This window comes from Elgaria multicarinata, chromosome 3 (genome assembly GCF_023053635.1).
Source record: "Elgaria multicarinata webbii isolate HBS135686 ecotype San Diego chromosome 3, rElgMul1.1.pri, whole genome shotgun sequence".
Lineage (NCBI taxonomy): Eukaryota > Metazoa > Chordata > Lepidosauria > Squamata > Anguidae > Elgaria > Elgaria multicarinata.
Genome location: NC_086173.1, coordinates 32,213,290 through 32,226,196, shown reverse-complemented (window position 1 = coordinate 32,226,196; position 12,907 = coordinate 32,213,290).

Below are 12,907 nucleotides of genomic sequence, written 5' to 3'. Positions count from 1 at the left end.
GGACAGTTTGAGTAGCGGAGTGAACCATGGCTGCCTTGGCCACCAAGGCGTTACTAAGATGGCGTTGGCGTTGTCGCTGCACAGCTTCACAATGACCCTTGAGAGAAGTGGTATGGGGGGGAACAGGTACAGAAGCTGTCCTGTCCACGTCCTCTCGAAGGCGTCTCCTAGAGATGCTGCCTCGTGGCCTGCCCACGTGCAGTATTGGCTGCAGATGGCGTTCTCTGGTGACACGAATAAATCTATTACAGGCTGTCCCCATGCCTGAAAGATCATGTCCAGAACAGTGTCTTTCATCCGCCACTCGTGCGTATCCACGAAGGTGCGGCTGAGGTCGTCTGCCAGGATATTGTCCTGGCCTGCGATATGAATGGCAGACAAAGTCATGTCGTGGGCAATTGCCCAATGCCAAATGTCCAGAGTGAGGGAGATCAGGTCCATAGACCTCGTCCCACCTTGCTTGTTTATATGCCAGACAGCAGCCATATTGTCTGTATGGATCTGAATTACGTGACCCGATAAGGTCTGCTGAAAAGTGTACAGAGCTTTTTGGATAGCCATCAACTCCAAGATGTTGATGTGTCTTTTCCTGTCGAGGGAGCTCCAGCGCTCCTGGATGGTTAAATCCCCGCAGTAGGCTCCCCAGCCCAATAGGGATGCGTCTGTCATCGGATGTTTCGATGGTAGTGGGGTTTTGAAGTCCAAGCCCTGTGTGATATTGGACAAATCCGTCCACCAAAGGAGCGTGTCCTTTATTTTAGCAGGGAGCGACAATTTCACTCGGTGAGCGTCCAATGTATTGTCGTACTCCCGCAGAAGCCACAACTGTAGAGGTCTCATGTGCAAACGCGCCCAAGGGACGACGTTGACCGTCGCTGCCATGAAACCCAATAACCTTTGCACCTGGAAGGCAGAGGTAATTTTAGAGCGGAAGAGCTTAATTGCAAGTTTAATTAACGTATTAGCTCTATCCTCTGGGAGGAAAGCCCTGGAGCGGGTTGAGTCCAGAATTGCTCAAGGAATTTAATTTTTTGGGTTGGATGAAAATTTGATTTTTCGTTATTGATGCAAAGGCCTAATTCGTTGAGTAATTTGATGGTGAGGTGGGTATTACGGGCGGCTTCTTGCTCCGTATTAGCCACTATCAGCCAATCATCCAAGTAGGGGTAAATTTCTACCCCTTGAATCCTCAGAAAGGCACAAACTGGTGCCATACACTTTGTGAAGACTCAGGGGGCAATAGAAAGTCCAAAAGGAAGCACTTTGAATTGGAAAACGTCTTCCCCTACTATGAACCTGAGGTATTGGCGATGGTCGGGATAGATTGAAACATGAAAATATGCATCCTTAAGGTCGATAGATGTGAACCAATCCCCTTGGGAGAGGAAAGGTAGGATGCTTGCTAAAGAGTTCATCCGGAATTTTTTAGGGTTGATTGTGGTAAATAACTGGCAAGGAGTCCAACTGCCTGAAGATGAGGCATCCCAAACAGGCGGCCCCGTCCTGGTTTTTATTAAGAACTAAGTGGTTACATTTCTTGTTTACAAGTTATGATTGGTTGTTGCGTACAGCATGTTAATGCGTGATTACCTCGTGCACAGAAGGTGCTGTTAGTGTGTGTTCAGCATGAATATACCATATAAGGGTTAAGGAAACGCGTGATCATGGTGCCTTCAGTACTGTATTGTATTCTCTGTGGGTCTTGCGTCAGCACATTCTTGGCATGGTTAGCCACTGCCAAGATGTTCCTTAGCAAGGCCTATCTTATCATTGTCCTCAGCACATCTCAGTATGGTCTGCCAATACTGAATGTGTGCCAGAGAGGAACAACAATAACCCCTATAGTTGATGAACTTGTTTAGCTCCCTGAGGCCCAAAATAGCTCTCAGCCCCCCATCCTGTTTCGGAACCCTAAAGTAGTGGGAATAGAAGCCGCTTCCTAGAGTGCGAGTTGGTAATCGCTCTATGGCACCCTTCTCCAACAGAGACGTAGTCTCTTGTAATAGAGCGTCTGTAGGTGGTGAGAACCTTGCGGTTCCGAGGGGAGGGGGGGTGGAGAACTCTATTTTGTAACCCCGAGATATGATGTTAAGGACCCATGTGTCAGATGTAATAGTGGTCCAATTGTGGAAAAATGGGGCAAGGATGTCACCAAACTTAGGTGTTGGGCTGTTTGGTGCATGATAGTCAAAGACGGCGTCTTTGATTTGGGTCAGGCTTGCTCTTATTTTGCTTGAAGCGTCCTGGATATTGTTGTCTCTTGTACTGACCTTGGGGTTGGTACAGAGTGGCATGATCCTGCAGCTGTGGCTGTTGGTGTCTTGGTTGGAACTGTTGCTGAGTTCTCGGCCAACGCCTTTGACGGAATGGTCGCTGCAGTTGTTGTTGCTGACCAATCCCCATTTTCTTAGCCGTGTTCTTTGCTTTTTGGATACTCTCCATGGACTCATCTGTGGAGGAGTGGAAAAGACCTTCTCCCCAAAGGGGAGGTCCTCTGTCCGGGTGCGTGCTTCTTGGGAAAGTCCTGCGGACCTAAGCCACGCATGTCTTCTTAATGCAATGGAGGCTACCATTGCTTTTGAGGCACAGTCAGTGGTGTGTCTCGCTGTGTCCATCTGTTGGCGAGATAGCCTCATAGCTTCAGTATAGAAGACGTTGGCGAGTTCCCTTTGGTCATCCGGGAGGTATCCCGAAATGGATGCCATTTTTTCCCAAAGGAAAAGCTGATACTTAGCCATGGTGGCTTGGTAGTTATGCACCCTAAGGTGTTAGATCAATGTTCTTTTCATCCAAGGACGAGATCCAAACAGCCCTTAAGCACGACTCCACCATTCCAGCGACAGAGGGTTCAAAAGCGCTTTATTGATTAGTAATCAAGGCCTGGTCTCTTCAAAGGGAGCAATCAGACAAAAGACATAGGGAATATGGTACAGTATTAAAGCTTTCAAGGGGCAGGGCCCAGTAGCAGCATTAACCAATCAGAATGTAACACCAGAGCCCCCTTCTCTTCTGCAAAACATTCCCTTTGTAACAGTACATTCCGCCTGGGGACATGAAGCTATTGTTCTGGATAGATAAGATAGTTACACAGGATACACCCTTGAAGACATTCTTGGTATGTGACATCTCGCTTGGTGTGCAATGGAGATTTTACAGTTTCCTGTTAAAAATGGAGGTGGTTCTGCTAACATTTCCCCCCTTTAAAGCAATACAAAACTCAAGCTTGCTAGCTTCTTTTAGATCATCTGTGGCTAAGGCTTCACAATACAAATACATTTGCTGGTGGATTACAGACTTTGCAAGACTTTTCATAAAAGACAAAATACAGGGAAGGCAAAAAGCAAGGATAAACAAAAATCATTACAATGGAACAAAATACAATGCAAGAAATCCCTCTTTTAATTACTCCATATTGGATAACTAGTGAGCCATCTAAATAGATCATCAGTGGGTGGTTCAACTGCTTAATGAGGAAGGCAAATTGATAACAGACAACAAAGGAAAGGCTGAAGTGCTGGGCTGAAAACAACAGAATGAAACTTAATAGGGATAAATACCAAGTTCTACACCTAGGGAATAGAAACCAAATGCACAGTTACAAGATGGGGGACACTTGGCTCAGCAATACTACAAACGAGAATTGTTGTAGATCACAAGCTGAATATGAGCCAATAGCGCAATATGGCTGCAAGAAAGGCAAATGCTATTTTGGGCTGCATTAAGAGAAGTATAGCTTCCAAATCACGTCAGGTACTGGTTCTTTTCTATTCAGTCCTGGTTAGGCCTCACCTAGAGTATTGTGTCCAGTTCTGGGCTACACAATTCAAGAAGGACGCAAACAAGCTGGAGCGTGTTCAGAAAAGGGCAACCAGGATGATCAGAGGTCTAGAAACAAAGCCTTATGAAGAGAGACTGAAAGAACTGGGCATGTTTAGCCTGGAGAAGATAAGATTGAGGGGAGACATGATAGCACTCTTCAAATACTTAAAAGGTTGTCACACAGAGGAGGGCCAGGATCTCTTCTCAGAATGCAAGACACGGAATAACGGGCTCAAGTTAAAAGAAGCCAGATTCCGGCTGGACATCAGGAAAAACTTCCTAACTGTTAGAGCAGTGCAACAGTGGAATCAGTTACCTAGGGAGATTGTGGGGTCTCCCACACTAGAGGCATTCAAGAGGCAGCTGGACAACTAACTGTCAGGGATGCTTTAGGGTGGATTCCTGCATTGAGCAGGGGGTTGGACTTGATGGTCTTGTAGGCCCCTTCCAACTCTGCTATTCTATGATTCTTTGTTAACTTTCTTTTACAACTAACGTAGGGCTCTAAAAGTCCTTGGGTAGAATCATAATATGTGTACACAATTCTGAACCTTTAATTATCTTATATTTTGGCTTGTGTGGTGATCACAAGCTTTTGCAAGGAAGATAAGCGTTTGCAAAGAACATTTGGCAATTGTGGAACGAAGCCAAGTCACTTATGAGTGGTAAAAGGCACAAATCCTTTCTTAAAAACATTTGCTATGGCAATTAAAGAAACACTTGGAACTACTAAAGTAACAATTATCAAAATTGCAGCTACACAATCTTCACACACATGTAAGATAACTTTAGTGTCCTTTAAATGTTGGGTTGAGTACCTAGGTTGCTCCGTGTTGGTTTCTTCACCTATGTTGCTGGTGGCTTCTGGTGCACCAGAAGGCAGATGATCGTTGCCTGTGTCCTCTGAGCTCCGGCTACTCAGAGGAGGCAGAGGTTGATGAAAATGTTTTATTCTAGAACAATGTGTCCATTTATGTGTCTATAATAATTTCACTTACAAGTACAAAGCAGCAAGGGCTTTCTCAATCCTGGGGTCCTACTTTTAAGCAGGTAGGCTGGAACAAGCAGGGTTCTTCTAACGACAATCTGGAAAGGTGCAGGTAACGATGGAGCTGGAAAAGAGAAAACTGCAGGGCAATTACATATTCTTGGAATAAAACATTCCCTAATTCCTATTTATTTATTTTCTTGTTCCCCCACTAAAACCTGAGAGGAAAAGCCAAACATTAGTTCAAAAGAAAACAATTTAAGACTTTTTCTGACTTTAACAATGCAATTGGAAATACATCCACCCATTTCAAGGAAATTTCTAACTTGCTAGGGTCTCTTTTCAGGGTCCTATTAACTCTATCTGCCTACCAGACTGGAATCTTCATGAGATGCCAGCCTATTTTTAGGACAAAAGTGCCATGTTCTACACTACCTAAGAAGTAAAATAGCTTTCTAGATCTGATTCTATGGTTTCAGGCAAGAAAACCTGAACAAAAACAAGTAGGTGTTCAAAAAACTTTTACATTTCAACAAAGTCAGTCTGGATTCTTAAAAAAAGATAACAAGTCCATGTCTGCAGGGGCTTTTCTTTTGATTCATTTACAAATGAAGCCAGTAAAAACAATTCACTGAGCATTTATATTCTTTGTTTGATTCAGGTCTTTAAACAGGGAGGTCATGATGATTCTTGGCACATCAGGGGTAACAAATCCCATCTTTCTGGGTTCTTGAAAACTTTGAGTTATTGTGCTAATTCCAAGTCTTCTTTTTCATAAGGTGGATTCAAATACTGAGAAATGGGCTAGCTCCAATTATGGCAGCTCGCTTGTAGACAAATTAGCCAAATCCCAGGTCAAATCCCACTAATGCTGAAAAGAGGAACAATATGACTATATTGAATAAATTAGTAAAAGAAAATGATTATTTAGATTCGTGGCGCTTACTTTACGGGAATAGGCCTGGATTTTCATACTTTTCCCCAGTTCATCATACATACTCCAGGATAGATTATATATTTGTTTCAAAAGACTTTGCAACGAGGATTTGTAAAATGGAAATGGGGGTAATAAAAGTAACCGATCATGCCTTGTTAAGTTTAGAATTTACAGTTAAGAAAGATTATAAAGAGGCATATAGATGGAAGTTGAACACAAAGATATTGAAATACAATAAAATAGTAGATAAAATTCGGAAGGAACTGTCGGAGGCATGGGAAATTAATGAAAAAGGAGGAACAGCTGGGTCAGTCATTTGGGACACCATGAAGGCTGTAGCAAGAGGAATCTGTATTAGAGAAACATGTAGTTTAAAAAGACAACAACGTGCAGAACAGGAAAAGTTAGAGATAGAAATTAAAAACTTGGAGGAAAGATATTGGCGAAGTAAAGATAAATATAAATTAGTGGAAATACAAGCTAAGAAGAAACAATTAGAAAACTTAAATATAGAAGAGATTCAAAAGAATTTAATGTATATGAAAAGGGAATATTTTGAAAACAGTGATAAGAACTCGAGGTTGCTTGCCAAGCTCACACAAAAAGAAAAAGGGAGGAATGGGATAGAAACGTTGAAAGATAGTCGAGGGAATTATTGTCATGCAATGAAAGCTAAAATAAAAATTTTTCAGGAATTTTATCAGGAATTGTACAAGGGTAAAGAAATTCAACAAGAAAAGGTGGAGGAGTATATTGGAAGGTTTATAAAGAAGGAAATAAAATCAGAATATAAGGAGTTAATGGAGTCAGTAATAACTCAAAGAGAAGTTGAAGAAGTTATTGATAAGTTAAAAGTGGGTAAATCACCAGGAGCAGATGGTTTGGGTCCAGAATATTATAAGGTCTTCAAAGATTGTTTAGTTCCAAAATTAATGGAACTTTATAATAGGATATTATCAGGAGAGAAGATACCTGAATCATGGGAACATTCAGTGATAATTCTGATCCCAAAACCAGATAAAGATTTGACTAATCCTGATTCTTATAGACCTATTTCTTTAATAAATCAGGATGCTAAAATTTTTACATCTATTATGGCCAAACGATTAAATAAATTTTTGGCAGAATATATAGGAGCAGATCAATGTGGGTTTGTGGTAGGAAGACATATGCATAATTTAGTGGGTAGAGTTTTAAATGTAATAAATGTAATAAAAAAAGCAAATATTAAGGCAGGTATTATGGCATTAGATATTTTTAAAGCTTTTGATTGTGTGAGCTGGCAGGCACTAAAGAGTATTATAGATAAATTGGGATTTGGAAATAAATTTAAAAATGTAATAGAACAGTTATATTCCCAAAATACGGCGGTAGTGGTGGTAAATGACGGACTTACTGAAAAGATACGACTAGCCAGAGGAACAAGACAAGGATGTCCGCTCTCGCCGGTCCTTTTTGTAATGGTTATGGAAGTTTTGGCGAAGGCACTAAGGGAGGATAAAGAATTAGAAGGAATTGGAGAGGTAAGGGAGATAAAGCTAAACATGTTTGCGGATGATACTTTATTGACCATTAAGAATCCATTAAGAAAATTAGAAAGAATTAAATATCAGTTGAGGGAATTTGAGGAAATTACAGGGTTAAAAATAAATTGGTCTAAATCAGAGATGATGTTGTTTAACTATACTAAGAAGGAAGAAAAGGATTGGGAATTTAAGGGGATGGAATTGAAAGTTAAGAATGAGATTAAATACTTGGGAATTAAAATTACAAAAAATCTAGAGAATTTAGAAAGGGAAAATTTAACGAGGTTAAAGAAGGAGGTATTAGAGAAATTGGAGAAATATAAAAGATTAAATTTATCTTGGTTTGGGAGAATAGCTTTGATAAAAATGAAGATACTAGCTAAAATTAATTTCGTATTTAGGATGCTACCTATAAAAATATCAGAAACCGAGATAAAAAGTTGGCAAAATATTATTAATAAATATTGTAATGGAGAAAAGAGAGCAAGAGTGAATAAAAATAATTGGTACCTAAGCCAAAAAAAGGGGGGAATGGGTCTCCCAAACATAAAATTATACTACGTAGCAAATAGATTAAGACATGTTGTAGAAGCAATTATGGGAGTAGGAGATTTATACTGGATGGAAGAAAAAATCATAAGTAAGGTAGAGATGAATCTGGAGAATGTTTTTTTTAAAGATGGAGGAAGAAAATGGGTTGGAAGTATAGATAATCCACTCCTGAGGACTCAATGGGAAATTTGGAGCAAATTTAAAGGGAAGCTGCTTCCGAGCAACTCTCCCTTAGCACCGATAATAATGTTAAAGAATTTCCCAGAGGATCTAAAGGGTAGATTATGTAAAATATTAAAAGAGAAAAATAAAATAAAATTAAAGGATTGGGTAAGAGATATTAAAACAAGAGAAGATATGGAAAATTTGTTAAAGGAGAAGAAGCTATCTTGGCTAGAATATGGTCAATTAGAACAATGGAATAAAAAGTGGATTAAAGATAATAGAATGTGCAGAAAGATGACGAGGTTTGAAGAATTAGTAGTAAGTAAGGAGAAAGGAAAAGGAGGTAGTATAGTTTCAAAAGGATTAATGAGTGAAATATATAAAATATTGTTAGAGAAGGAGTTTAGAGAGAATACAGAGAAAGTGATTTGGGAATCAGATTTGAAGATACAAATAGGGCGACAGAGCTGGGAGGGACTATGGAAACAAAGAGTGTTGAGAAGTTTATCAGTAAGAATAAAGGAGAATTATTTTAAAATTTTATGGAGGTGGTACCTAACCCCGGTTAGATTGAACAAGATAAGTGATCAACATTCAGCAAATTGTTGGAGAGGATGTGGGGAAAAAGGAACGTATTTACATATGTGGTGGCAATGCAAATATGTACAAAGATTATGGAAGATGGTGTTCTCAGAAATTGAAGAAATAGTGGGAATGAAAATAGAACAAACACCAAAAATAGCATTGCTGTCACTATTTGAAGATATAAAGTGTGGAAAAGGAACTATAGAGCTGATATCGAGTTTGTTGGTTGCAGCACGATTGATGATAGCTAGGAACTGGAAGATCCAAGGGGAATATTCTATTGAGGAGTGGTATAAAGTAGTATGGGATATAGCCATTAATGATAAACTGACATGTAATATTAAGTGGAGAAAAGGCGTAACTAAAATAAATGAGTTCGAAGGAATTTGGAAACAGTTCCTAGTGTTCGTGTTTACTAAGGGAAATGGGAAACCACCATCAGAAGAAACGATTAGATTTTGGACTCAAGAATGATCCCGAGGTGGGGGGTGCACTTTTATGTTAAGAATGAAATTGTTGTAGTGTGATAAGGCATATGTAATAGTTTGTGATATTTGTACTCAACAATTATTCAATATGTATGAAGCAGATATTTGATGTATTTCTTTTTCTTATTGTGTTTGTTTCAATTATATTTTGGAAATGTTCATTTATGTTTATATAGTGTTGAAAATGAATAAAAATTATTAAAAAAAAAAAAAAAGCCAATTCTTTTGGCAACATCAGGGCTTTTAACAGATCAACTGTTAATTCTCCATGGGTCACTGCTCTATAGGCAGTCACAAATCTTCTTTCTTTCCAAATCTGTCCATGTGATATTTTGAATCAGTAAATATAGTCTTTTGCCTGAAACAAGCATCAGGGCTTCTGTGCATACTACGAGTTCAGCTACTTATTGTACAATTGTAGCTGGATCCATCAGTAAACAACTCGAGGTCATCATATAGGTCTGGGCGAGGTTTGGTGCCAAGTTGCAAGACTTCAAGGCATTCATGCTCTGGAACTTCTTCTTTGTAGTTCAGGTATCAATGTGGCAGGATTCAATGAGACAAGCCTTGGGTCCACAAGGAGGTTGATCTCATATCTGGACTGGCAGGCAGGGTTCAGGTGTCAGCTTCTTCTACTGTACTCCACTGGTCTGTGCCACGTTTTTGGCACAGCACACTTGAGGCTGGTAGTGCAAACACAGTAATGCAAGCTGGAGTTTTTAATTGCTTTAATCATTTCACAAGTCCATTTTTAAAAAGTAATAGCTGTATTCTTCTTCTGGCTTCTAATTTCAAAGGATACTGATGCAAGAACACAGGGGTGCTTTTAGACTTCAATTGTAGTTGCATTTAGGGCTCAGGCTCAGGGCTCAAAGCATTTCAAAAGTTCTATTAGGCCAAAGTTAGAATATCTCTGCCCCCCAAAAAAGAACCACTGGGCAATTTTCAGAACACAATGTTCAAAACACACACAAAAATATAGCAATTCAGTATTTCCAATCTTCATCAGCAGAGGATGCAAGATTGTCCATTCACTAACTTTTTCAAGGCAGGGCTTTTTTACCCCCCTGGTCAAAAACCATGCCACGTACACTAACCTTCAAACACTTTCCTTTTTCTTCTTTTTTTTCTACGTTTCAACTTCTCATCTCCTTCTATTCACATACACTTTACTCTTCTTCAAATCAACTTCACTTCAAATCAACATCTTTTCAAAACAACCAAAACAACCTTTTTAACAGTCTTTCAAACTATCTCTTCTGCACAGCCTTCTCTCTCTCTCTCTCTCTCTCTCTCTCTCTCTCTCCCCACTTTCAGCAACATACTTTTCTTTCTCCCATCTTGGCGAAACGGTTGGCAAAACTATTTGTGCTTACAAGGTTAACTCAGGCAGTGAATCTTCAAAGCTATGGAAGACATTTCTTCCGTGAAAATGGGGTTCTACATTTTCTAATTATCTGAGGTTTGTGAAAGACAAAATACACAAAGTCTTCAAAATCTTTGGACTACTTTCACTGAAAATAAAACTGCTTATCTCTAGCTGCTAAGCATAGGAGAAGCAAAAAAACACTAGGGAGGAGAAGGAAAACAAAAACTTCAAATTTCTTTCACTTGGGCCGGGTGGAAAACACAAACTGACAATTTTTTCCTTCACTTTAACATAACACCAACTTTTCTGTAATTCACATTCCAACACTAAAGGGCGATCCTTTGAGAGGTACATTTACTTAATTACATTTCTATGTTTGCAAATTGATTCCAATGACACAGCTGAAATTAACTTTGGATCAAGTTCAAAAAATCCACAAGGGGCAATCTAACATAAAAAAGACATCCATTCACAGTCACAAACATTTTTAACTCATTGTTACACTGTTACAGTTTCAAACTCTCATTTTCAGCTTTCCCAAAGACAACAACTTTAACCAATGGGCTCGGGGACTCTTTTCTAATACGAACTATAAGCTTCCCATTTCTGAGGTCAATTGTGAACACCCACTCCCTCCATTTCCCATCAGGGTCCATGGGATTAAAGGTTTCACTCACCAAATAGCCGTCTCCCGTCTTCGCCCTTTCTAATCACGTCTGATTGCAAATTGTTGTTGCCTGTTCCCTTCCATCTGTCGGGTGGAGTCGATTTTGTAACCTTGGCTCGAATGGTCCCGTCAATTAGGTCTCCATGTCTGCACAGTGCATGTCAACCTACTAGAGGCAAGAGAAATCTCTCTTGGCGATCGCTCCTCAATCTAGGCTCCACTGGCAGGCATGAATCCGTCTTGGGGTAGATCCGAGTCACGGCACCATTTGTTAGATCAATGTTCTTTTCACCCAAGGACAAGATCCAAACAGCCCTTAAGCACGACTCCACCATTCCAGCGACAGAGGGTTCAAAAGCGCTTTATTGATTAGTAATCAAGGCCTGGTCTCTTCAAAGGGAGCAATCAGACAAAAGACATAGGGAATATGGTACAGTATTAAAGCTTTCAAGGGGCAGGGCCCAGTAGCAGCATTAACCAATCAAAATGTAACACCAGAGCCCCCTTATCTTCTGCAAAACATTCCCTTTGTAACAGTACATTCCGCCTGGGGACATGAAGCTATTGTTCTGGATAGATAAGATAGTTACACAGGATACACCCTTGAAGACATTCTTGGTACGTGACATCTCGCTTGGTGTGCAATGGAGATTTTACAGTTTCCTGTTAAAAATGGAGGTGGTTCTGCTAACAAAGGGACAATGCAGATGAAGAGTAAATCCTTCTTCCCAAACCATCCAGCCTACGTCCTTCCTTATCTACTGGCGCATTGTGTTTTCTTTGAGTGCGTCCTTGGGATGCCTCTACAATAATTGAGTTTGGCTTGGGGTGGGTGAAGAGGAACAGGGCTGTTTTCTCCTGGATCTTGTAGGTGTTATCCAGCCTCCTCGACGTTGGTGGCATAGAGGAGGGCAGCTTCCAGGATTGTTGCACTGTGCGTAGTAGCACAGGTAGATATGGAATAGCAGCAGAGGTTGATGCCTCACGGTATACGTCGTCGTAGACTGGGTCATTTAGCTTTTCAATAGGTTGCGACATCTCGATTCCCAGGGACCTGGCCATCCTTTGCACCTGGTCAGCAAAGTGTGGCAAATCCTCTGAGGGGGACACCACATCAGACGATACCACCAGGTCATCCAGCGAAGGGATGGATGGTGTTGGTGATGCTTCCTGAGAGGAATCAGACCGATAGTCTTCATCAGAGGCTTCCTCCAATGTATTTTCCCTCATCCTTGTCGCGGGCAGTGTCTGTACTGACTGTGATGGTACCGAAGCAGTCTTTACTGTAGTCTGCACCGGTTGCGGTGGAGGCGGGGGCCTCGATACCGAAGGTTGAGGTGGTGGTGGCATAGGTGCAACAACTTCTGCAGGCGGAGGGCGGGAAATGGTTTCTGACGGAGGTTGACGAAACCGTGGGTAGGGAGCAAACTGTTCCTGATAATAGTAATAGTCTTGCTCACGCCTGCGCCTCCAATCCCCATAATAGTGTGGGGGACATTGAGGAGGCTGCCAATCCTGGTCGTGTCTCCTGTACGGTGTGTGGGGATGTTCCCCATAGTCATAATGCCGTTGGCTAGAATAGGCTGAGGCTGGAGAGCGATCACGATAATAGCCATACGGAGACATTGGGCGGTACCGACGGCCGTCGGTATCGGGTGCTGGGTATGAATCCCGTGGCATATCTCGGTACCGATGAGGTTCAGTTTCGATTGCCGGATGCAGGTCATACCGTTGATATCGATGTCCATCGGTATCGAGCGACGTTTGTTGCTGCTGATGGTACCGAGGGGAAATAAGGCCCTCTTCTAGTA